The following is a 25,717-nucleotide window of genomic DNA, read 5'->3' as shown; positions in this document are numbered from 1 at the left end:
GCGCCTATGATTGGTTGCAGTTAGACAGCTGTCACTCAGGTGGGGGCGTGTCTGACTGCAACCAATCACAGCCACCTGTGGGCGTGTCTATATTGTGCAGTAAAATAAATAATTAAAAAAAGTGCGGTGCCCCCCCCCCCCCAATGATACCCAGCAAAGATAAAGCCACATAGCTGTGGGCTGGTATTCTCAGGATGGGGAGCACCATGTTATGGGGAGCCCCCATCCTAAAAATATCAGCCAAGAGCTGCCCGGATTGCCGCATCCATTAGATGCGACAGTTCCGGGACTCTACCCGGCTCTTCCCGTTGCCCTGGTGAGGTGGCAATTGGGGTAATAAGGAGTTAATGGCAGCCCATAGCTGGCACTAAGTCCTAGATTAGTGATGGCAGGTGTCACTGAGACACCCCCATCACTAAACTGTAGAGAAAGTAAATAAACACAAACACCGAAAAATCCTTTATTTGAAATAAAGACAAAAAAACACCCTCTCTCACCACTTTATTAACCTCTCAAAAACACCTCCAGGTTGTACGTAATCCCTACAATGTCCCTCGACGTTTTCAGCTCTGCAACATCGGAATCTGACCGAGCGGCCATAAAGAAGGACCGCTAGCTGTGAGCTCCATGCAGCAACTGAAGTGAGTCACGCGATCAGCTGTGCTGTCACTGAGGTTACCCGTGGCCACCACTTTCAGGTGGAGGACTGCAGCTGTTGCTTCGGGTAACCTGAGTGATGGCACCACTGATCGCGCGGGCTCACTTCAGTCACTCAGGGGATTTGCGGTCACAGGTCAGTCCTTCCCATGTGATCGCAAATCAGGCTGCGACACAGAGAGAGAGCCGCGCGATGTCAGTGAAATCGGGTGAAGCTCTGACTTCACTGCTGTGGACTCCTGTGTTCTGTCACTGACCTCGGAGGTTCATCTGAGTTCATGACAGCACAGAGCGACAGAGCCGCGGGATGAAAATGAAGTTGGGTGAAGTTCATCTGAGTTCATTCTCATCGCCTGGCTCTGTCTGTGTCTGCTGTCAGCGGACATGTAGCAGAGCTGAATTGCTGGGGCTGCACTGACAAAAATGCATCCAAAACGCATGTAAAATGCATGCAAAATGCATCCAAAATACATGCGTTTTGGATGCATTTGCAGCACCCTGGGATATGCTACCCCAGTGATATGCAGGATCATAAGGCTTTCTGGAACACCCTCTGCTGACAACCCACACCTCACACACAGATAGGGGCACATAACCCTCTACATGCTGCGCCCAGGTCTCAGGGTAACAGTGGTCAGATGTGAGAACCAATCCCTTAGCTGTTAGCCTGGGAAAGGGGTGTGGCTTGTGGGAAGCAACAGGTGTTGCTAGGCAGAGTTGGCAGAGAGGAAAAACGACAGTTGAAGGAGGGACAGTTGAAAGGAGCCAGAGAGTGAGAGGGGTGTGAGGACTGTGAGGAGACCCCCAAAAGGCGACTAGGAGGTAGTAGCCTGAGGGTAGACAGATCCCAGGCACGACGCACAAGGGGGTACTGGACCCCAGAGTAGACGACAGCTGCAGGCGGTCTTGCTGATCCAGCCGTGTGTGGTGACTTCCAGGGTACCACACCACCCATAGGCTCAGGGACACAGCCTCATATATAGGACCTGGGAGAGGGCACAGAGAAGTAGCCTACCCCACAAGGGACCGCGAGGCCTGTCATACTGGGCCCGGAAAAACAAAGGAACGGAGCGTCACAGGTCACCAACATCTTCAGCCAAGGGGACAATCAGCTCTGCATGTGCACGGAGGGCTCAACTGGGATTCATGTCAGCACCGGGACAAAGGAAAGTCCGTTGACCAGCCGTGCCAAACTACACTTGCAACATCCAGTGAGTAAATTACCAGTTAATCTGCAAGAACTGTGTCGTGTTTATTACTGGTGCACCACAATTCGCAGCACACCTACATGGGACTTGCTGCTATTCCATCTGTCCCTAAAACCACAGCAGCGGCGGGACATCTTATTACCTGTTACCGAGCGCCCCCCCCCAGGTAACGGAACCGGGCACGGCCACCTGTGACGGTGATCCCCATTATCCACCACCCGGAACCGAGTATCCCAAGGGCCTGGGGTGTGGCAGCGCAGAGTTGGCAGAGAGGAAAAACGACAGTTGAAGGAGGGACAGTTGAAAGGAGCCAGAGAGTGAGAGGGGTGTACACATTCTTTTTGTCAAAACACAGTGTCAAGTCTGCCAGAGGGTGAATTTATTTCTGCACTGGTCAGGACGCCGTAAGCGCATAAGCCCTAAGAGTGAGTGCACACAATCAGTGTTAGCAGCGTTTTGGATGTAGTGTTTTTGCTGCGTCTAAAACGCTGTGCTGTACAGTACAAGCATAGTGGATAGAATTTATAGAAATCCCAAACTCACTCTGCTTCTTTTTTCCGCAGCGTAAACTGACCTGCGGCATGACAATTTATAGATTTAACAAAAATCCTCTACGACTAAAATCCTGATCGTGGGTATGGATTCGGTGTTTTCCCGCGGAGAACACTAACGTCTCCGCAAGAGGAAAGACGCTGCGGCTAGATCGTGATCTCCTGATCATGTGGACATACGCTAAGGGTGCGGTGTACACCTGAAACGCATAGAAAACGCTATTCATGCAATCACTGTTGTACTATATATTTAAAAAATGGATAAAATGAAGAAGATTTTGTATGCTAGATCCAGAATTCTTTTGGATTATATTGGCTATGGTGAAGCTTTTAAGTGAGCTCCATACGTAAATTGGACTAGCAATATGGTGAATTGGATTTTATATATTTTTAATAGATTAAGGGTATCCTCTAGCAAAAAGGAGGACTGCCTACTTAGACTTGGTGTCCTTTTTTCTCAAAATCTTGATCCCTGGGCTCGGTTTGTTAAAGAAAAGTCTCTAATGCTGCCCTAATTCTGTTTTTTTTCTTTTATATAACAAATTGAACTTGCAAACCAAAATTTTCTTAAAGGGGACAACCACTTTAAGCTTGTATGGTAAACATTATTAAAGGAAGCTCACCATCTGCTCTGAATATCACTGTACACCCGTCACTGTACCCAACCAATCTGGGCATTATTCAAAGACGCTAATCATCTGCTCTGAATATTACTCTACACCCGACCATTATTGATCCGCATTCTTTTACATAAATCAGTTTCACAGATGAACCAATCAAAAATGACATATAACAGGGATGATCACTTTAGATCGTTCGCTGGTAAATATTGGTGGATCAGTAAGGTAGGTTTAGTAAAGGGCTTCTTTTTCTACCAATTGTTATAATTATTATGTTCTAATAAAGATGTCGGAAGCCTTCAAATCGTCTATACCTGAAAATGTAAGTATAAAAGTAGTTAACCTAAATGTCCAATTATTTTGCTCTCTGGTATGAGGGTCTTGTAAAATGCTATCCATGCCGGTGAGGTTAGTTACATGCACACAGGACTTAGGCTTTAAATGATAAAAGTGAATTATGTAAATAAAAATGAAACAGTAATAATTAACAGAATACAAAATGTAACTGCAATGAATTACATAGTACAAATGTTACATAGTAACAATTCCTCTCCGCCTCCTTTATGAACACATGTAGAAGTATCCAGGACCTTACAGGGAGTACATGGAGGAATCAGAGTACTCACCTTTATGGGGGACTTGGAATATACTGGGATATCCTCACATAAGCGTGTAGCCCTCTGTCCAGTAACTCCTGGGTCCTCCCGCAGTCCCTCACACTTGGTCACATCCACACTATACACTGGGACTTCCTTGTTTCTCTTTTGTTTCATCAACAGAGACAGCCCTCTTAAAGGGACAGAGCACCAATTCTAGAGAAGCTACATTCCAGTGAATCACCTTTTTCAGGCTTTACAGAGCACGGGTATTGTTAAATTAAAATAGTTCAGTGTTTCTTTCACCTCACTTTATGACTTTCCAGCTTGTATTTGTGTCGAAGATATTCAGCTCAGGCAAACAGCAGTTTCCTTTCTGAAAAAATATCAGAAACCCTGTTGGAAATCACTTTATACGAGTGTGAAGTCTCTGTTATTTCTCATAGTCATCACAGTTATTTTTATATACGGTGGTTCCAATCATTAAGATCATTAGCACATGAGAGCTAGCACTTTCTAACATATTCGGACGTACCCAACCCAACCTGAAGGTCCATTTACACAGCATGATTATGATTAGACTGCATGATTATCGTAAATGACCAAACAGGCTGCCAATCACACCGCTCGATCGTTAGGTGAAATAACCTTCTGGTTTGTACAAAAGATCATAGCTCTCGGCAGCACATCATCAGTACCTGTGTTTCCGAGAACAATGGCCGTGTATGTGCACTGAATGATCCATTACAGATTATATCACCTTAGAAAACAGGCTGTAAAATGACTGACCACAGCGGATTAGCTGTCATTTACTGTCCCTGGATGGTAGATGTAAACGGATCCTTTGTTTTTTTTGGAAGAAAACAGGGTTGTAGCTTCAAGCATTACAGAGGTAGCAGTCATACCAAGGCTCTGGAGATTTTTGTTAGATATAAGCATTAGAATTTGCACTTAGTGGGTGGGGTGGGGCAGGGGTCCTAATACAGATTTTGTAGTATGGACACCATCTGGAGAAAAGAGAGCAAGGGAGAAAGAACTGAAAATACAGGAAACTATAAGGAAATAGCAAAAGATATAATGAACAGATATGAGATGGTGGAAGTCACCAGAGAAGGGAATGTGATTAGACATGAGTGGGCCCCAATTTGGATTTTGCTACATTTCTTGTGTTTGCCGGGTTTCAAGCAAAGGCACTGAAGAAAGTTCTCAGAAGCTATGTAGTAACCAGATTACTGTTCCTGTGGCTGTAAGATCACCCTATTAACCTTGCACCAAAATAGTTAAAATTTTCCGTTAAACAATAGCTTGACAAAAACCTAAAAAAAATCAATATTCAGGACGAGACAAATGATTACGGTGTCACCATGGCATAACCAGTTTCAAAAGTAGACATCAATAACCCATGACATTAGATCACAGATGGCGATCATTGATGAGTGACCATGATGACCCCTGTCCACTGCTGACAAGTGCCAGTGAGCATCAGAACTGGTCCAAGGAGTTATGAGAGAAGGTCCAATGCGAGGTCCAATGGATCATGTTTTATTTACATCATGTGGGGTGTATGCTGTATATATGGAAGAGCTGGCTCTAGGACGCATTATTGGAGAAGGCAGTGTGATGCTCCGGACAATGCTCTACCATTGAGTTCTGCCATTCATGTGGATGTTACTTGGATACTTATCACCCACATAAACATTATTCAGACCAGGTTCACACCTCCATTACAATGTTATTCCCTAATGACAGTGGTCGCTTCCAGCAGGATAATGGGAACATGACAAAGTTCAAGATGATGATGAGGCCTCCGAACTATCCTAGGTCTCAATCTGATTGGGCATTGATGCAATTGGAAAAGTCAGGTCTATGCCAACCGTCTACAAACATCTTGATAATAGGGCATAAAAAAAAAAATAAAAAAAATATTCATCCGTGATTCCTTTTTAATCTGGAGTAAGCCGTGTAGATTGTTATTTAAATAGATAGATAAAACAAGCGCACTATGAGAAGCACCCGTGGAATCCTTTTAGCGTTTAAAATATTAGAATTGCTCACCTTTGTTGGTTGTGCGCCCCCGCACAACTTCAGTGTAAGCTTAACAGTCTGGAGTTCCTCCGAGCAGATCCTGTGTCCAGGCTTCAGGAGTCCAGATTTGGGGTAACGTTGTCGGCTACTGATTTCCACCGGCACCATGGAATTCAGGTTTTTGTTCCTCAATCCTCCAGCTACCAGCTGGATTTTTTGATATGTCAGCAGGTCCTTTGCAGCTATTACCGATTCCCAATGGGGAGGGGATATATGAAAAAATTCTTTCGGTCTAATATAGCGCAATAAGGATATATGCTGATATTAGTTATTTCAAAAATAACTAATATCAGCATATATCCTTATTGCGCTATATTAGACCGAAATAATTTTTTCACGTGTAGATTGTTATGACTGTAATATCATCATTTAACCGTTCCCACAATTTTAAGCTGTAGACCTGCATTACTTCTAATAATAATGATCTGTTATCATTTTTCAATGCATCTGTAAAATAATGATGGCTGTGTTTAATAAGTTGTCCCCCAATAAGTAGGGATCCTTTTTGCAGGCCTCATCTTGCAGTTTTCAGGTCTTAAAGGGGTTGTCTACGTTAAGATAATCTTGCTATCTGGGTGTAGTTTGTTTAACAAACAATCAAACTTTTGATGACTGATCTGCATAGTGTCTGGTATTGGCTGGGGTGCTGACGTTGGCTGTGCAGCAGCCAATCAGTGAGCTTAGCTGCTGAGGCGGCATGCCGTCTACAAGGGCAGATCCACTGATTGACCAATAAGCTATTGATGGGTGCAGTGCCGTTTCCAATATTGGACACTGGGAGACTTGGCAATGGACCTGAGGACAGCGAGTAAAGACTTTGCAGGTCTACTGGACAAGGATCTTGACATTTTCTCTCAATGTCGCTTACGCTTAAGAGTAAGAATTGCTAGCTGTTGTGTATACTGTAAGAAATAATGAACTTTACTATAAATTATAAATATTCTTATAGTTTATAGGGGGGCTATATTATCTTTAGGGCTGCTGATCTGCTAGAAAACTCATTTCTAATCCGTTTAAGACCTGACGTCTCCACGTAATCATCAAGTCTTATGTGATAATGTCGCTGTAGTCTGAAACGGCTGTCAGATGCAAAATCTCTAGTGACTCGTGTCACAAATATAAATGTGACTTGACGAAACAGGAATTCCCAGCTGTTAAGAAGTGTCAAGGAAGAGTTAAGTCCTTCTGCAGTACTTCCTCATATTGCATCAATAGCAAAGAACAGGAAGGTGGAAATATTGCATCTACTATTGCTTTAAACCCGCAGAACCTGTGAATAGTAACGTGGGAAATTCCCGGTCAAACAGTCCCTTCCCACAGCGGCCATGTGACTCCAGCAGTGAAACTGTACAATAGGCTCAGATGTAGAAAACTACAGAAAGAAAAAGGGAACATATAATCTGTGGCTGTATTTTTACATTAGTAATTCACGATAAATAATAATCCATAATGATCACTCAGAATAGAATATGCTGCTGGTCATATGAAGGGTTAATAAAACCTCACATCCCAACTAGTAACAGGTTGAATAACATTTTGACACTATCTCTGTATTTACAGTATACAGTATAGTAATGTCACCTAATCGATTGGTGATTGGGCCCAATATTGAGGGTTAAAAAGAAATGTGCTTGTTTATCGGGAATTGACCACCAGGTTTTTGGCCTATAAAATAGAGGCAGTGCTATAATAGGATGCTGATTAAATCATGCCTTTAGCTGAGAAATCCGAGGCTTTATTCAGAATAATCCTCGTTCAAACCTTTGGAAATTACATTAGTGCACAGGCTTGAGCATCAGGGCGGGACTTTGTGGGTCGGGGTTCTTTGATTTCTCTTCCCTACTTGCCTCTTTTTCTTCATTTTAAATTTTGCTATTACCGCTGTTGGTGGCGCATGCGCATTGCTTTTCTGATGTTCTGTCCATTTTACTGCGGACACTGTGGAGGTGACTACAAGCGGCAGCTGCACATGCACTGCTGAAAAAAAATTATATCTGCGCATGCGCTGCTTCTGCTCATATTTGCTGCTGGAGATTGCAGTACATACCATATTTTTTGTTTTATAAGACACACCCCAAATTCAGAGCAAAAAACGGTGAAAAAAAATAATGGGGTCCGTCTTGTAATCTGGTGGTGTCTTACCGGAGGGGGCAGTAGTGGTGGTGGTGGAGTCACAAGAGGCAGGGGTGGTGAGTGTCCCAGAAACTGTAGGCTGTGCTGATGCAGCGGTGGAGGCTGGGGCTCAGGCTGCGGCGAAGGTTGGGGCTGCGGCTCAGGCAGTAGCGGAAGCTGGGGCTGCAGTGCGCGCTGAGGGCTTCAAACAAATGGCACCCGGAATCAGTGCAGATTGAGCTCTAAGCTCAATGGCAAGCCAAGATCTCATCTGCGCAAGCGCCACCTCCAGGCGCCATTCCTGGTGTTACGGGGGGACTGGCAGATCAGGATAAGGTGGTAAATATCCCAATCGCCAGTCAGGCCCACCGTGCTCCAGATGACAAAGGAGCTGCTGACAACCCGAAGGTTAGGTGGAGAATACAGAGCTGGATGGCTCTGAGATAACCCAAGAGACCTGGGAACCGGTCACGTGTGTAGGAACACGTCAGACCGGACGACAATCCGGTTAGCGTTTCAGTATACTGTACCTATGGCGCTACACAGACCACATGTGCAGGGAACACGTCAGGCCAGGTGGTGACCAGGTAGCGTTGACTGGAAGACTGCCGCAAAAGCACCCTGTCGGCCACTTGTGTACGACACGTCAGACCGAGCGGTCCCCCGATTAGCGTTTCTTTCCACCAGGGCTCTCAACTGGCCACATGTGTACAGGACAAGTCAGGCCAGGTGGTCACACTGGTAGCGTTGACTGAGAAGCTGATACGAGGGAAACAGGGTCCACACACCCAGCCCCGGAACTCCCTGTTAACGCCACAGGGGTCCTGGGATTCACTGTCCGTGTGTGTAGGGGCACAACCGGACAGGTGGCGCAGCAGCCGCAGCCCACTCCACTGGCCTGCACAAGCAGGACTGGACGGTAGGAGGTGGAAGCCCAGCGCCTGACCCTAACGTGCTGACCCATGGGTGTCTTGGCGTGACAAGTACCAGACGCCTAACCCTACCTACCGCTTCCAAACAAAGGCTTATGCCGCAATGGGCTCTATACATGGAGGTGTGCTCACAACAAGCATATGAGAAGACTGCGCACCTCCATGTTGTCTCCAGCCCCTTTTATAACCTGAGTCCGCCCCAAACCCAGGGTGAACCACAATGGCATCTCCAGGGTCCAATAGCGGAGTGCTATGTCATCAGCGACATCACCAGCGGCCCATCCGGAACCACCACGTCACTGATTACCTCATGGCTGTCGGCTGTCACACCCCAAACAGCTCACCAGTTATCGTCTGACGACCAATGGTGAGGTGCCATGTCATAGGGGCGGGCCTCCACATATAAGGCTAGGTTCACATTTCGGCTGCCGAGAGAGAGCATGCGCAGCGGAATCAAAAGGATTCCACTGCTCAAAAAACGCTACATACTGCGTTCCTGCCGCCCGACGGTCAGTTGTTCCACGACTGATCAGTCGGGCGGAGGATGCAACGCAGCGCCATCAGTCACAATTCGCCACTCATACAAGTCTATGGGAACAATGGATGCCAAACGGATTCCGTTGTTTACCAGAGCCGCAGATTGTGACTGATACAAATTGACGGAAATGTGAACCTAGCCTAACACTTAAAAAAAACAAAAAACTTGCAAACACATGAGCCATGAGTATTATTACAATTCTGAAGGCGGCTTTGCACACTACGACATCGCAGGTGCGATGTCGGTGGGGTCAAATCGAAAGTGACGCACATCCGGCGTCACTTGCGATGTCGTAGTGTGTAAATCCTAGATGATACGATAAACGAGCGCAAAAGCGTCGTTATCGTATCATCGTTGCAAGCTCCGACTTTTCCATAATTTTGCTTCAGCGATGGTACGATGCTGTTCCTCGTTCCTGCGGCAGCACACATCGCTGTGTGTTACGCCGCAGGAGCGAAGAACTTCCCCTTACTTGCCGCCGGCGGCTCTACGGAAGGAAGGAGGTGGGCGGGATGTTTACATCCTGCTCATCTCCGCCCCTCCGCCGCTATTGGCCGCCTGCCGTGTGACGTCGCTATGACGCCGCACGACCCGCCCCCTTCGGAAGGAGGCGTTTCGCCGGCCAGAGCGACGGTCGCAGGGCAGGTGAGTGCATGTGAAGCTGGCATAGCGATAATTTTCGCTACGCCAGCTATCACACGATATCGTATCTGCGACGGGAGCGGGGACTATCGCGTGCGACTTCGTAGCATCGGCTTGCGATGTCGCACCGTGCAAAGCCCGCCTAAGGGTATGTGCATACATGTTTTCAGACAGAAACCACCTGAAGAAAAAAAAAAAATATCAGAAAACACTCAAAAAGATGAGCATCTTTTAACCACTTAAAGTTTCTAAAACCACCAAGCGGTTAAAAGAAATGATATATCAATACTTCTGGAGTTTTCTGCTTAGAAGATTTGTACTTTACAATACAAGTGAATGGGAATGGTATAAGGTGTGAGGAAGATTTTTTTTTTTAAGCATTTTACCATCTTAAAGGGAACCTGTCACCAGATTTGGGGCCTATAAGCTGCGTCCACCACCAGTGGGCTCTTATATACAGCATTCTAACATGCTGTATATACAGTGCCTACAAGTAGTATTCAACTCCCTGCAGATTTAGCAGGTTTGATAAGATGCAAATAAGTTAGAGCCTGCAAACTTCAAACAAGAGCAGGATTTATTAACAGATGCATAAATCTTACAAACCAACAAGTTATGTTGCTCAGTTAAATTTTCAACATAAAAGTGTGGGTCAATTATTATTCAACCCCTAGGTTTAATATTTTGTGGAATAACCCTTGTTTGCAATTACAGCTAATAATCGTCTTTTATAAGACCTGATCAGGCCGGCACAGGTCTCTGGAGTTATCTTGGCCCACTCCTCCATGCAGATCTTCTCCAAGTTATCTAGGTTCTTTGGGTGTCTCATGTGGACTTTAATCTTGAGCTCCTTCCACAAGTTTTCAATTGGGTTAAGGTCAGGAGACTGACTAGGCCACTGCAACACCTTGATTTTTTCCCTCTTGAACCAGGCCTTGGTTTTCTTGGCTGTGTGCTTTGGGTTGTTGTCTTGTTGGAAGATGAAATGACGACCCATCTTAAGATCCTTGATGGAGGAGCGGAAGTTCTTGGCCAAAGTCTCCAAGTAGGCCGTGCTATCCATCTTCCCATGGATGCGGACCAGATGGCCAGGCCCCTTGGCTGAGAAACAGCCCCACAGCATGAGGCTGCCACCACCATGCTTGACTGTAGGGATGGTATTCTTGGGGTCGTATGCAGTGCCATCCAGTCTCCAAACATCACGTGTGTGGTTGGCACCAAAAATCTTGATCTTGGTCTCATCAGACCAGAGAACCTTGAACCAGTCTGTCTCAGAGTCCTCCAAGTGATCATGAGCAAACTGTAGACGAGCCTTGACATGACGCTTTGAAAGTAAAAGGTACCTTACGGGCTCGTCTGGAACGGAGACCATTGCGGTGGAGTACGTTACTTATGGTATTGACTGAAACCAATGTCCCCACTGCCATGAGATCTTCCCGAAGCTCCTTCCTTGTTGTCCTTGGGTTAGCCTTGACTCTTCGGACAAGCCTGGCCTCGGCACGGGAGGAAACTTTCAAAGGCTGTCCAGGCCGTGGAAGGCTAACAGTAGTTCCATAAGCCTTCCACTTCCTGATGATGCTCCCAACAGTGGAGACAGGTAGGCCCAACTCCTTGGAAAGGGTTTTGTACCCCTTGCCAGCCTTGTGACCCTCCACGATCTTGTCTCTGATGGCCTTGGAATGCTCCTTTTGTCTTTCCCATGTTGACCAAGTATGAGTGCTGTTCACAAGTTTGGGGAGGGTCTTAATTAGTCAGAAAAGGCTGGAAAAAGAGATAATTGATCCAAACATGTGAAGCCCATTGTTCTTTGTGCCTGAAATACTTCTTAATACTTTAGGGGAACCAAACAGAATTCTTGTGGTTTGAGGGGTTGAATAATAAATGACCCTCTGAATAAACTTTTCTCAATTTAAAAAAATAAATAAAAAAGAAATAACATTCTTTTTTGCTGCAGTGCATTTCACACTTCCAGGCTGATCTACAGTCCAAATGTCACAATGCCAAGTTAATTCCGAATGCGTAAACCTGCTAAATCTGCAGGGGGTTGAATACTACTTGTAGGCACTGTAAGAGCCCAGGACGCTGTGTAGAAAGTAAAAAACACTTTAATACTTACCTAAACAGTTGGTGTGGAGCAGATGGGTCAGATGGGGTTTCAGTTCCCCGGGTGCGACACCTCCTCTTTCAGCCATCTTTGTCCTCCTTCTTCTGAAGCCGGGGTACACGACGCGTCCAACGTCATCCACAATAGCCGGCATTGAGGTTCCGCGCATGCGCACTACAATACTTTGATCTGCTCTGCTCAGGGAAGATCAAAGTGCACCTGCGCAAGACCCCAGTGTCGGCTTGTCTTGATGATGTAGGACGCGTCATCTGGGGCAGGGCCAGAGGGATGTCTCAAGGAACCCCAGGTAACAGGGTCATCAAAAAGTAGAAGTGACTTGCTGCATGACTTGTGGGTCAGACTGCTTGCATGATTTGCTAGAGGGTGAGAAGTACAGTTTGGACTTGCGGCCCTTGGGCATCTATGTGCCTTCAGCAGGAGACTGGGTGGAAGGCAAAGCCAAGGAACTGTCAAACCATCTTTACTTGTTCTGCCTCACTATTTGTGCAGCAGTATTTGGGCCTCATAAATGTGCTAGCCAATCACAGCAAAGTCAATACAGTGGAACCTTGTATTACAAGCATAATCCATTCTGGGGGTGTGCTCTTAAACCAAGTTACTCTTATATCAAAGCAAATTTTCCCAAAGGAAATAAGTGAAAAGCAGACAATTCACTCTACAACCCAAAAATATTTACTGTATTTATATAAACTTATTACAGTAATACAAAGAAGGGAATTTTGTTTACTTACCGTAAATTCCTTTTCTTCTAGCTCCAATTGGGAGACCCAGACAATTGGGTGTATAGCTACTGCCTCCGGAGGCCACACAAAGTATTACACTTAAAAGTGTAAGGCCCCTCCCCTTCTGGCTATACACCCCCCCGTGGGATCACGGGCTCCTCAGTTTTAGTGCAAAAGCAAGAAGGAGGAAAGCCAATAACTGTTTTAAATACAAATTCAACCCGAGAAACAGCCTCGGAGAACTGAACTGTTCAACATGAACAACATGTGCACCCGAAAAAAACAAACTTCCTAAGAAAACAGGGCGGGTGCTGGGTCTCCCAATTGGAGCTAGAAGAAAAGGAATTTACGGTAAGTAAACAAAATTCCCTTCTTCTTTGTCGCTCCTAATTGGGAGACCCAGACAATTGGGACGTCCAAAAGCAGTCCCTGGGTGGGTAAAAGAATACCTCGTGATAGGGCCGTCAAACAGCCCTTTCCTACAGGTGAGCCACCGCCGCCTGAAGGACTTGTCTACCTAGGCCGGCATCCGCCGAAGCGTAGGTATGCACCTGATAATGCTTGGTAAAAGTGTGCAGACTCGACCAGGTAGCCGCCTGGCACACCTGCTGAGCCGTAGCCTGGTGCCGTAATGCCCAGGACGCACCCACGGCTCTGGTAGAATGGGCCTTCAGCCCTGATGGAATCGGAAGCCCAGCCGAACGGTAGGTGTGAAGAATTGGTTCCTTGATCCACCGCGCAAGGGTGGATTTGGAAGCTTGCGACCCTTTACGCTGACCAGCGACAAGGACAAAGAGTGCATCCGAGCGGCGCAGAGACGCCGTGCGGGAAATGTAGATCCTGAGTGCTCTCACCAGATCCAATAAATGCAAACCCTTTTCAAATTGGTGAACTGGATGCGGACACAAAGACGGTAAAGTGATATCTTGATTGAGATGAAAGGAAGATACCACCTTGGGAAGAAATTCTGGAATTGGACGCAGAACTACCTTGTCCTGGTGAAACACCAGGAATGGAGATCTGCATGATAACGCCGCCAGCTCGGACACTCTCCGAAGAGACGTGACCGCCACTAGAAAGGCCACTTTCTGTGAAAGACGAGAAAGGGAAACCTCCTTCATAGGCTCGAAAGGCGGCTTCTGGAGAGCAATTAGAACCTTGTTCAGGTCCCAGGGCTCCAACGGCCGCTTGTAAGGGGGGACGATATGACAAACCCCTTGCAGGAACGTGCGTACCTGAGGAAGTCGCGCCAGGCGTTTCTGAAAAAATACGGATAGCGCGGAGACTTGACCTTTAAGGGAGCCAAGCGACAAACCTTTTTCCAACCCAGACTGCAGGAAGGAAAGAAAAGTAGGCAATGCAAAAGGCCAGGGAGAAACTCCCTGAGCAGAGCACCAAGATAGGAATATCCTCCACGTCCTGTGGTAGATCTTGGCGGAGGATGGCTTCCTAGCCTGTCTCATGGTGGCAACCACTTCATGAGATAAACCTGAGGCCGCTAGGATCCAGGACTCAATGGCCACACAGTCAGGTTCAGGGCCGCAGAATTCAGATGGAAAAACGGCCCTTGAGACAGCAAGTCTGGACGGTCTGGTAGTGCCCACGGATGGCCTACCGTGAGGTGCCACAGATCCGGGTACCACGACCTCCTTGGCCAGTCTGGAGCGACGAGAATGGCGCGGCGGCAGTCGGACCTGATTTTGCGGAGCACTCTGGGCAACAATGCCAGAGGTGGGAACACATACGGTAGCCGGAACTGCGACCAATCTTGAACTAAGGCGTCTGCCGCCAGAGCTCGGTGATCGTGAGACCGTGCCATGAAAACCGGGACTTTGTTGTTGTGCCGTGACGCCATCAGGTCGACGTCCGGCATCCCCCAGCGGCGACAGATCTCCTGAAACACGTCCGGGTGAAGGGACCATTCCCCTGCGTCCATGCCCTGGCGACTGAGAAAGTCTGCTTCCCAGTTTTCTACGCCTGGGATGTGGACTGCGGATATGGTGGATGCCGTGTCTTCCACCCACGTCAGAATCCGCCGGACTTCCTGGAAGGCTTGCCGACTGCGTGTTCCCCCTTGGTGGTTGATGTATGCCACCGCTGTGGAGTTGTCCGACTGAATTCGGATCTGCTTGCCTTCCAGCCACTGTTGGAAGGCTTGTAGGGCAAGATAGACTGCTCTGATTTCCAGAACATTGATCTGAAGGGTGGACTCTTTCCGAGTCCACGTACCTTGAGCCCAGTGGTGGAGAAACACTGCTCCCCACCCTGATAGACTCGCATCTGTCGTGACCACCGCCCAGGATGGGGGTAGGAACGACCTTCCTTTTGACAATGAGGTGGGAAGAAGCCACCACCGGAGAGATTCCTTGGCTGCCTGAGAGAGGGAGACCTCCCTGTCGAGGGACGTCGACTTCCCGTCCCATTGGCGGAGAATGTCCCATTGTAATGGACGCAGATGAAACTGCGCAAAAGGAACTGCTTCCATTGCTGCTACCATCTTCCCTAGGAAGTGCATGAGGCGCCTCAAGGGGTGCGACTGGCCCTGCAGGAGAGATTGCACCCCTGTCTGTAGCGAGCACTGTTTGTCCAGTGGAAGTTTCACTATCGCTGAGAGAGTATGAAACTCCATGCCAAGATATATTAGTGATTGGGTCGGGGTTAGATTTGACTTTGAAAAGTTGATGATCCACCCGAAACTCTGGAGAGTCTTCAGTGCCACGTTCAGGCTGTGTTGGCATGCCTCTTGAGAGGGTGCCTTGATAAGTAGATCGTCTAAATACGGGATCACAGAGTGACCTTGCGAGTGCAGGACTGCTACTACTGCTGCCATGACCTTGGTGAAGACCCGAGGGGCTGTCGCCAGCCCGAAAGGTAGAGCTACGAACTGCAGGTGTTCGCTTCCTATAACGAAGCGTAGAAAACGCTGATGCTCTGGTGCAATCGGCACGTGGAGATAAGCATCCTTGATGTCTATTGATGCTAGGAAATCTCCTTGAGACATTGAGGCGATAACGGAGCGGAGAGATTCCATCCGGAACCTCCTGGTTTTTACGTGTTTGTTGAGCAGCTTTAGATCCAGGACGGGACGGAACGACCCGTCTTTCTTTGGCACCACAAACAAATTGGAGTAAAAACCGTGGCCTTGTTCCTGAAGAGGAACGGAAGTCACCACTCCTTCCGCCTTTAGAGCGGACACCGCTTGCAGCAGAGCATCGGCTCAGTCGGGCGGTGGAGAAGTTCTGAAGAAACGAGTTGGAGGACGAGAGCTGAACTCTATCCTGTACCCGTGAGACAGAATGTCTCTCACCCAACGGTCTTTGACCTGTGACAGCCAAATGTCGCCAAAGCGGGAGAGCCTGCCACCGACCGAGGATGCGGAGAGAGGAGACTGAAAGTCATGAGGAAGCCGTCTTGGTAACGGTTCTTCCGGCTGGCTTTTTTGGGCGTGATTGAGTCCGCCAAGAATCTGAGCTCCTCTGATCCTTTTGAGTCCTTTTGGACGAGTAGAATTGGGACCTGCCTGAGCCTCGAAAGGACCGAAAACCAGACTGTCCCCTCCTCTGTTGGGGTTTGTTTTGTCTGGGTTGCGGTAAGGCTGAATCCTTTCCCTTGGAGTGTTTAATGATTTCATCCAAACGCTCACCAAACAATCGGTCACGAGAAAAAGGCAAACTGGTTAAGCACTTCTTGGAAGAAGAATCTGCCTTCCATTCTCTCAACCACAGGGCTCTGACGCCACCGCCGTACGGCTCGTAGAGTCTAGGACAGCATTAATCGCGTAAGACGCGAATGCAGACATTTGAGAGGTCAATGGTGCCACCTGCGGAGCAGATGTACGTGTGACCGTGTCGACCTGTGTAAGGCCAGCTGAAATAGCTTGGAGTGCCCATACGGCTGCGAATGCTGGCGCCAACGACGCTCCAATAGCTTCATAGATGGATTTTAACCAGAGCTCCATCTGTCTGTCAGTGGCATCTTTAAGTGCCGCCCCATCTTCCACTGCAACTAGAGATCTGGCTGCAAGCCTGGAGATTGGAGGGTCCACCTTGGGACACTGTGTCCAGCCCTTGACCACGTCAGGGGGAAAAGGATAGCGCGTATCTTTAAGCCGTTTGGAGAAACGCTTATCTGGATAAGCGTGGTGTTTCTGGATTGCGTCTCTAAAGTCAGAGTGGTCCAGAAAAGTGCTTAATTTACGCTTGGGATACCTGAAATGGAATTTCTCCTGCTGTGAAGCTGCCTCCTCCGCAGGAGGAGCTTGTGGAGAAATATCTAACATCTTATTGATGGACGCTATAAGATCATTCACTATGGCGTCACCATCCGGGGTATCTAGATTGAGAGCGGCCCCAGTATCAGAATCCTGATCAGTTACATCCGCCTCATCACACAGAGAGTCGTCCCGCTGGGACCCTGACCAGTGTGATGAAGTTGAGGGTCGCTCATAGCGAGCCCGCTTAGGTTGTCTGGGACTGTCGTCCGAGTCAGAGCCGTCACCCTGGGGTGCATGTGACACCCCCGGAGCTAGGAAGTGTTCCAGCTGAGGGGGACCAGGGGGCAATGTACCAACAGTGCCCATGGTCTGAGTTACTGGTCTAGACTGCAATGTTTCAAGAATTTTAGACATAGTCATAGACAATCTGTCAGCAAAAGCTGCAAACTCCGTCCCTGTCACCTGGACAGCATTCACAGGTGGTTCTCCCTGGGTCACCTCTAGCAGAGGCCCCGGCTGAGCAATTGCCACAGGGGCCGAGCACTGCACACAATGGGGGTCAGTGGAACCTGCCGGTAGAGCAGCCCCACATGCGGTACAGGCAGCACATAAAGTCCGTGCCTTGGCACTTTTGCTTTTTGCGGACGACATGCTGTTGTCTCCTTGAGAAATCTAAGGAGGGTATATAGCAGAAAATCACCAGCGACCGTACAGTGTAAAGTATTGCCAGCACAAAATACAAAGTACACTATGGCACAAGTGGGGGAGAGCCCTTGAGGGCTGCTTACCGCCCGCTGAAAAGCGGGTGTGAGGTCGTAGAATCCCTTGTCTGGGTCTCCCAGCCTCCCCTCTGCAGCTCAGCGTGCAGGCAGGAATGGCTGCCGGCGTCCTGTGAAGAGGGGCGGACCGTGGGCGTGCCACAAACAAAAGTGCGGGAAACTGCGTCCCACTGTGCCTAGTGTGAGGGCTGGAGTATGTAAAACAGACTCCAGCTCTTAGCGCTGCTGGTCTGTACAGCGTCCCGCCCTCCTCCTGACTGGCAGGTCTGGGGGCGGGAACGATACGAACTAGGCCGCAAAAGCCGGGGACTGTAGTAATCTAGCGCGGCCGTCATATATGCACGGCCAGCGCGGAAGTCCCCGGCGCACCACAAATCCCAGCCGCGACGCAGTAAACACTGACCCCAGCGGCCGGATCGGCCGATCGTACTAAGTCTCCTCACTCAGCAGAGCTGTAGTGAGTAACGGCACAAGCGCAGCAGCGCTGTTTACCCCGGCGCACTAACACACCCAGCAATGCTGCAGTGTGCGTGCGGTAAGCACGGGGACACGGAGTACCTTAATGAAGCAGGGTCCTGTCCCTGAGGAAACTCCGCTCCGTATCCAGCAGATCCTCCAGGGGCTGTGGATGGAGCACGGTCTCAGTGCCCGGAGACCGGTCAAGTCCCACTTCACCCAGAGCCCTAATGGGGATGGGGAAGGAATCAGCATGTGGGCTCCAGCCTCCGTACCCGCAATGGGTACCTCAACCTTAACAAACACCGCCGACCGCAAGTGGGGTGAGAAGGGAGCATGCTGGGGGCCCCCGTATGGGCCCTCTTTTCTTCCATCCGACATAGTCAGCAGCTGCTGCTGACTAAACAGTGGAGCTATGCGTGCATGTCTGACCTCCTTCGCACAAAGCATAAAACTGAGGAGCCCGTGATCCCACGGGGGGGTGTATAGCCAGAAGGGGAGGGGCCTTACACTTTTAAGTGTAATACTTTGTGTGGCCTCCGGAGGCAGTAGCTATACACCCAATTGTCTGGGTCTCCCAATTAGGAGCGACAAAGAAATAATGTACTGTATTCATATAAAATGATTATAGTACACTTGTGCCGCCCCTGCAGCGGACGAACCGCTCAGATCTGGGAATTGCTGTGACTCGAGGGTCTCCGGACCTGGGGGCTCGTGGCCACTTCAAATGAAAAGGGGGTATTTACAGGGGATAAGAGTTTGTGATGCCACCCGTGGTTAGCGGTAAGGGGAGTACCGCCGCTGCCGATGGGAATACCCGGGGAAGGTGGAGTGGAGCAGCCAGATGACGTTCCCTCCACGGGTAGGGGAGGCCCCAGGACTCTGGATAATGGGCTGTAGGGGAGCGTGGTGCAGATGGAAGCAGGGGAGAACAGCATACTCACTCAGGCGATGTTAGTGGAGCTGGAATCACAAAGCAGACTCTGACACAAGGTAAAACCAAGTCTCTGGGTGCTGCTGCCCTCTTGGGGGAGCTCGTCAAGGTGTCCGTCTCCTCTGGTACTGCCGGATGGTCCGGAGCCTGCCTCCGTGCACAAATTTTGGACTGTTGTGGTGGCCTGTTGGCTTAAAGCTTTCTGGGTCCCGCTCCCTCCCTGATGGTAGTGGAGCTGCGCTCTCAGGGGCTTACGCTTGGGATTTTTGCAGCCTGCATGAATTGAAAGGTCCTATGCCCCTCGTTGCACTAGTGCTCCCAATCTCTGAGCTTCTTGGGGACAGTACGTGAAGACACTATCCTCCTCAGGTTAATTGCCGGGTTGCCTGAAGCTACTCCCCGACCTAGGGTCCTGTACCCCACTGTGGTTTCGGTCCCGGACCGGTTATTAGGCTTGAGATGCCGTCCGTCCTTCAAGACCGGGTCAGGCACCCAGCCTCAATACCCTGCGACCGGGTCTCCAACTCCTCCGGGCCCAGACCACCGTCTGCGACCCAACCAACTACCCATACAGGGAGCCACTACTCCCTGAGCTCCTCACTTCTTGAGGGCTCACTCTCTTCTCCTCCCTGGGAGCTGCAACCCCCAGTTTCCTCTCCCTTTGAGAGTTACTATTCGACTTCCTCTCCCTTTGCTCCCCTGGAGCCGACTGGTCTGTCACCTCCCACCAACCTACCCGACCCCTAGGTGGGCGGCCCTATTCCAGCTAGGCAGCCCACTGGTGTGTCCGACAGGTGTGATGTGAGGTGTGGCTGGGATTTGGATGCGGATGGAGGCAGTACCATAGATTGGGAACCCGAAACCATGAGGAATTCAGCCCTGCACCAAGAGATAAGATGAATGCAGTACCCTGTGACACCCTGACTAGTTCAGGGGCGTCACATTCCCCCTTGGTTAAACGTAGCTCATCCCCGAGCTACAGGATACCCAGAGGTTTATTTTTGTTTAACTGAAAAAGAAAAAGCATTTTTAATTCAACAATTTCTCATCCCACACAGGGGAGGCACATTACTTAAACGTTACATAACAAACTCTCAGAGTTCATATTATAAGAACCATGGGAACGCTACTGGTTGTAGCGGTAGTCGGTCGCTTAGCCTACTCTGCTGCTGCCCCTTCCTGCAACATACCATTCCCATTGTCCCTCTCCCTTCAACCCGCCACCCAAACAACCTGTACCCGCCGCTTCCTACTTGGGGTCCGTGACGGAGTTGAAGTCCTAGAGGTTTAAAAGACTACTCTGGTGAGTGCACTAAGCGCAACTATATACAATAGCACAAGTTCGTGCTGGCTGCTGCCAGTCCCGCAGCCATGGTCCATATTAGTTAGCAACAAAAATGAAACAGGGTCCATTCACTGAATGCAAACATTAATCAGGTTATGTACTCTGTCAATTTAGCAAGCATGTAATTCAGCATTTTCAAGTTTTGCATATTATCATCAGCAGCATATAAAACATTAGAAAACAACATTTAACATTGTAGCCGGGTTTTGCTACCATTACTGCAGTAGACAATCGGGGACAGCCGGCACCAGCGTCCACTCCAGGGTGACACGCTGTATCAGGCCACAATCCAGTGGGCCCGGACCCAAACGGTACTCTCGCCCACAGGCTCCTCTTCTCTGCTGAGGTGAGCGGCAATTCTTCTGCGCGGCTCTCGAGCAAGCACTTTTGCATGCAGCCGCATCAGCAGTCGCCAATTCCTTTCCCAATCATGGGCGCTGATGTCGGCCTTCCCCTCCCCTAAGGGCACTGGTTGCAAATGGACTCCTGCGGCCCCAGCGGCCAACGGGATGCTGCACGGCGGGGGAGCTGGCATCTCCACAGGCTCCGCCTCTGGTATGGTGGATAAGGAAACCGGCTGTTCCGCAGCCGGGGTTGCAGAGTCCGGGTGCTCCATCCCGAGGTACGGGCTCAGTGATGCGGCCAGGTCTGGTCGGGCCGGTGATGGGACTGAAGGCGTTGCGGCCTGGTCTGGTCTGGCCAGTGGTTCGGCCAGAGGTGTCGCAGCCTGTGCTTTGGAGACTGGGGCTGGAGGTTCCGCTGCCGGTGTTGGGGGTAGCGGCTCGGCGTCCGGCGAGGGTGGTGGTGGCTGGCTGCTTGCAGTGACGGGGGCAGACCGGATCCCGCGGCCAGGTAGGCCGGGTCAACTTGGACTGGGTAGCTACTTACCCGCTCCATACGTGGGACCTCTATCTCAGGGGCCCACACGACCATAGCCAGACTCCTCATCTCTTCCCTCCAATGGTCCAGGATAAAGAGGAACTGCGTCCACATCCTCCTGCAGAGCTGCTCGGTCTCTTATTCAATCCAGGTCGTGGTCCCAGGAGCAGCGCGTTCCGGTGACAAGTCCCTTGCTGCCGCCATCTTGTCTCTGCGGTGTCCAGGAACTTTATGGGCAGAGTCCTGGCGTCCCTGCTCCCCTTCCGCTGCTACATCCCGTTACGCCCCCTTGGTTTTTGGCAGCCATCTCTCCAGCTTCTGGCTGCGCTCTCTGGACGAGGGGCGGAGCTTCAGTTTCGTGCTCTTTTGGTCGGGAAGATGGCGTTTTGGCACCAAAAGATGGCGGAAAATGGCAGGAATGGGATTTTGACACCGCAGCTTGGATTTCCAAGGCACAGGTCACCCAGGTTAGTGGGCCCAGTCCAAATCCTGTTCATGATGCCAAGGATTTGAGGTGTGCCGCCCCTGCAGCGGTCAAACCACTCGGATCCAGGATCCAGGTGGTCGCTGTGGCTCAAGGGTCTCCGGACCCGGGAGCTCGCAACCACTTCAAATGAAAAGGGGGTATTTACAGGGGATAAGAGTTTGTGACGCCACCCGTGGTTCGCGGTAAAGGGAGTACCATGGCTGCCGATGAGAGTACCTGGGGAAGGTGGAGTGGGGCAGTCAGATGATGTTCCCTCCACGGGTAGAGGCGGCCCCGGGACTCTGGATGATGGGGTGTAGGGGAGCGTGGTGCAGATGGAAGCAGGGGAGAACAGCATACTCACTCAGGCGATGTTAGTGGAGCTGGAATCGCAAAGCAGACTCTGACACAAGGTAAAACCAAGTCTCTGGGTGCCGCTGCCCTCTTGGGGGAGCTTGTCCGGGTGTCCATCTCCTCTGGTACTGCCGGATGGTCCAGAGCCTGCCTCTGTGCACAAATTTTGGACTGTTGTGGTGGCCCATTGGCTTAAAGCTGTCCAGGTCTCGCTCCCTCCTTGATGGTAGTAGAGCTGCGCTCTCAGGGGCTCACGCTTGGGATTTTTGCAGCCTGCATGAATTGGAAGGCCCTATCCCCCTCGTTGCGCTAGTGCCCCTGATCTCTGAGCTTCTTGGGAACAGTACGTGAAGACACTATCCTCCTCAGGTTAATTGCCGGGTTGCCTGAAGCTACTCCCCGACCTAGGGTCCTGTACCCCGGCGTGCTTTCAGTCCCGGATCGGTTATTAAGCTTGAGATGCCGTCCGTCCCCAAAACCGGGTCAGGCACCCAGCCTCAATACCCTGCGACCGGGTTTCAGACTCCTCCGGGCCCAGACCACCGTCTGCGACCCAACCAACTACCCACACAGGGAGCCACTACTCCCTGAGCTCCTCACTTCTTGAAGGCTCACTCTCTTCTCCTCCCTGGGAGCTCCAACCCCCAGTTTCCTCTCCCTTTGAGGCCTGAAACACACTTCCGTTAAAAACACGCACGTGCCGTGAGACACGTATTTACCCTGCGTGTTGCGTGTGGTAAGTACATGTCTCAGGTACGTGCGGTCCGCGATAGCACACGTAGAACCGGTAATTTGCATACTCACAAGGTCCGCGCCGCTGTCCGTGGTGCTGATCTTCGGTCTCCAGCCCTGCCGTCCCCCCGCTGCTGCTGCTGCCGGCCGCAGTGAAGTGAATATTAACTGAGCATAATGAGCGGCGGTCGGCAGCAAGTGGCAGCAGCGGCAGAGACAGGAGGGCTGGAGAAGGTGAGTAAATTTTTTTTTTTTTTCATTGAGACGTGTGTTTTCTCCGGCGCATGTCACACGGGACAGCATCCACACTACATCGGTGTGGTACAGGTGCGGGCCGTGTGACACCCGTGCTGCCGGAGAAAACGTGGACATGTCAACGTGTAGAAAAACGCACACACGTACAAACGCACACGGACACACGTTCCGTGTGGTTTTACGTGTGTGTGCCTGCTACAATAGGGTAGCATTGCTGAACGTGTCTCCGTGCCGCCGGTATGTGCAAAGAATGGCAAACATGTACCGGCGGCACGGATGTGTGTCGGAGGCCTGAGAGTTACTACTCTACTTCCTCTCCCTTTGCTCCCCTGGAGCCGAATGCTCTGTCACCTCCCACCAACCTACCCGACCTCTAGGTGGGCGGCCCTATTCCATCTAGGCAGCCCACTGGTGTGTCCGACAGGTGTGGTGTGAGGTGTGGCTGGGATTTTGAGGGAGGCAGTACCATAGGTTGGGAACCCGGAACCATGAGGGATTGAGCCCTGCATCAAGAGATAAGACGGATGCAGTACCCTGTGACACCCTGATTAGTACAGGGGCGTCACACACTAATACAAAATACTGTACAGTAAAAACCTAAAACAAATTAAACTGCACGTTAGCTTACAACATAATTGTTGGTCTGCAGGAGGTACACTATAGAGAGGAAAAATGCTGTATAAATATGACAACCTTTATTCTATTACAGTACACAAAAAACACACCCCAAATCTATTCTCCCCAAAATAGGGGCAGAGATAACCCAAATGTGGTGTAGGAATACTACACAGGCAATTAGATTACAGTACAAGCAGAAAGAAAGTACAGTACTGTATCCACAAATGCAAATTGATGGACATGCTATATAGTATATACTGTACTGTACAGTGGTATACTGTATACAGTACATATGTACAGATAGTTACCTAGCGGGTCAGAGCGTGGTGAAAGGACGGGCCCGGAAGTGTGCACAGTGAGTATCTGTTCTTATTGCAAATTATCGCTCTTAAACTAAGTTACAAATTTTTAAACAGTTATACTTGTCTTGCAAAACGCTCTCAAACCAAGTTACTCTTAATCCAAGGTTTCACCTGTACTTAGCATGGTTGTGATGGCTGCGGAAGTGCCCACAGCTGAAAAGCTTGTTGACTGGCTGTGCTATAACCTTTCAACAAACTTTATTCAGCATCTGACCTTTATCATAACTCAACCACTGACTTCCAGGAAAAGAGCATGTTCAGATTTGAATACTAGAGTTCGGGTTCTCTCATCCCTAACCATAACATGAAAGTAAAAGTAATAACATAACTTTAATTAGAAAGTCTTTAGTTTTCCTCAAATTAGTTGACGCACAAATGAATTCACCACACATCAAAATTTTCTGCATCTACTATTTTATATGACCTCCATGATTTTTAAGGACAGCACCAAGTCTTCTAGGCATGAAATGAACAAGTTGGTGACATATTGCAACATTCATCTTTTTCCATTGTTCAAGAATGATCTCTTTTAGAGCCTGGATGATCAATGGAGAGGGATGTTCAATTTGTCTCTTCAGAATTCACCATAAGTGTTCTGTTGAGTTCAGATCAGGAGACATACTTGCAGGGGTGTAACCATCGCTATTCCAGAGAGTATTACTGAGTCTATGTGGGAAGAGGGCCTAACCGACACTGGCACCTATTTTAGCTTGATGTGCATTCGAGGACGTACATTCAGTTCAAGTGTATTGCAGCACAGAAATCCACCAGGTCACTGCACTGAAATACAAGCCACCAGCCAATCAGAGGCTGGCATCTGACATCAGCCAGCCAGTTACAGGTGACGTCATGCGCTGCCAGTGGCTGGAACATTAAAGAAAATTTCCGGCCTCTTCGCCGACTATGGGGGATGTTGTATGTTGTGGGAGTAGGGGAAGGCAAGAAGAACCATTTGGTTTTTTGTTGTTTTTATGTGTTACAAAACAGCAATGGAATGCTGGTCTTTATAATTGAAAGTCCCAGGATGGGGGACATTTCTTACAGGACGCGGTTCATGATGGACATTATTATAGAAAGTGCCCAGGATGGGTGATATTTCTTACAGGATGTGGCCCAGGATGGGGGACATTTCTTATAGGATGTAGCCCAAAATGAGGACATTATTATAAGAAGGGGTCAAAGATGGGGAATAATTCTATAGGATGCGGGCCAGGAAGTGGGATATCAGAATAGGAAACTTCCAAAAATGGGGAGACATTTCTTACAGGATGCATCTCAGGATAAGGAACAGCATATGTCCAGGATAGAGGACATTATTACAGGATGGGATCCATGATGTGGGACATGTTTACAGGAAGAGGCCCATATGTGGCACATTATTATAGCAAGGGACCCATAATATGAGACATTTTTACATAAAGGAGCCTAGGACAGAGAACATTATTACAGTAAGTGTCCATGATTTGGAACATATTTACAGGAAGGGCCAGGATGGAGTACATGATTACAGGAAGAGGCCAAATCAGACAACATTAT

At 49.3% G+C, this 25,717-nt stretch overlaps 1 protein-coding gene across 1 annotated transcript in view; it reads right to left on the bottom strand.

Moving 5' to 3' along the window:
• The window catches only part of IKBKE (inhibitor of nuclear factor kappa B kinase subunit epsilon), a 126,505-nt gene extending 122,740 nt beyond the window's left edge, over positions 1-3,765 (bottom strand). The window contains exon 1 of the mRNA XM_075335706.1: positions 3,663-3,765. The gene's annotated coding sequence lies outside the window, so the exon portion shown is untranslated. The remainder of the gene's footprint in view (positions 1-3,662) is intronic.
• Between the last annotated feature and the right edge of the window lie 21,952 nt (positions 3,766-25,717).

This window comes from Anomaloglossus baeobatrachus, chromosome 2 (assembly GCF_048569485.1).
Source record: "Anomaloglossus baeobatrachus isolate aAnoBae1 chromosome 2, aAnoBae1.hap1, whole genome shotgun sequence".
NCBI lineage: Eukaryota > Metazoa > Chordata > Amphibia > Anura > Aromobatidae > Anomaloglossus > Anomaloglossus baeobatrachus.
Note: the sequence above shows the minus strand (reverse complement) of the source record. Positions and strands in the feature narration are given on the sequence as shown.